The sequence below is a fragment of the Octopus bimaculoides genome, chromosome 6 (assembly GCF_001194135.2).
Source record: "Octopus bimaculoides isolate UCB-OBI-ISO-001 chromosome 6, ASM119413v2, whole genome shotgun sequence".
Lineage (NCBI taxonomy): Eukaryota > Metazoa > Mollusca > Cephalopoda > Octopoda > Octopodidae > Octopus > Octopus bimaculoides.
The window spans coordinates 40,663,800-40,665,147 of record NC_068986.1 but is presented as its reverse complement, the minus strand read 5'-3'; positions in this window follow the sequence as shown (position 1 = coordinate 40,665,147).

Genomic DNA, 1,348 nt, shown 5'->3' with positions numbered 1-1,348 from the left:
TTATAACCACAAATCTATTTCAAAGTTAGAAAAGTTTTTGTAGAGTAGGGAGGTATACCTACCCTAAATAGATCAAAGAAATAATAATAATAATAATAATAATTCCCTAAGTTTTGTTTTTAATAAAATCAATTACTTCTTTATCCTGAAACTTAATAAACTACAACTAAAAATTAAAATTCATTTAAAAAAAAAAGATGTTCGAAGAAAATGAAGGGGAAAAAAAATATAAAAGAATGAATGCATAAATGAGTTGATGCATGAATGAAGAACTGTCATGAAATATTGATATGCAATTGAGAGAGTGATCGATTGACTGATTGATGAAGACCTTAAAAGGACCTTAATAAGAACTACATGATGATACAAACTGCCTGATACAATTCCTTGCATTTATATAAAGACCTGAATATATTTGAATTCATTCTTGTTCCATCTTTTGGCCAATGCAGTCTCAAAATTCGAACAATGTTAAAACATTCTGATTTCATTCCCACCCCCCCATATACTACCTTTCATTTCAGTCTTATTCCTTTTACTATGCATCTTCGTTAACAATAATCATATCACACAGATAAGCCCAATAAAACACCATCATCATCATCATTTGTCATCAGTTTAACACCCATTTCTTTCCCCCTCCCCTACATGCTTAGGCATGGGTTGTTCGGATGTTATATCGATAATAGCTAGTTGTTACCTTTTTTTTGTTAGTTACCAAGTCGGTTGTGAAATAATAATAATAATTATAAGGTAAGATGAAAGGAATTATTCAGTAAATTAGATTTAAACTGATATTTAACAATGGCTATTGAGCAGTTTGTACCACAAGGAAGAGAGGAAAAGAGAGAGAGAGAGAGAGAAAGTGAGTGAGAAAGAGTGAGAGAGACAAGCAGGGGTTGTTGGCAGCCATTGGTATTTTTCAGAGACATAAAGACATAATAGAACAGCACTAACTAAAATAAATACATAAAAAAAAATATAATCAAGAAATGAACAAAATTACAATTGATAATGTGTTTTGTTTGAAACTTCAATAATCAAATAAAAAAAAATAAAAATATCAACAAGAGAAATGTATTTAGATATGATTAATAAAAAAAAAGAAAGATATCTTAAAACTTTTCTAAATGGTGCCGAAAAGTTGATGTATAGAGCTTATATATATATATATATATATATATATATATATATATATATATATATATATATATATATATATATAAACACACACACAGATACACATACGTACATACACACACATATACATGCATACATACATATATATGTATACACACATATATACACACACACACACACATATACCAATGAGAATGATGGATGTAAT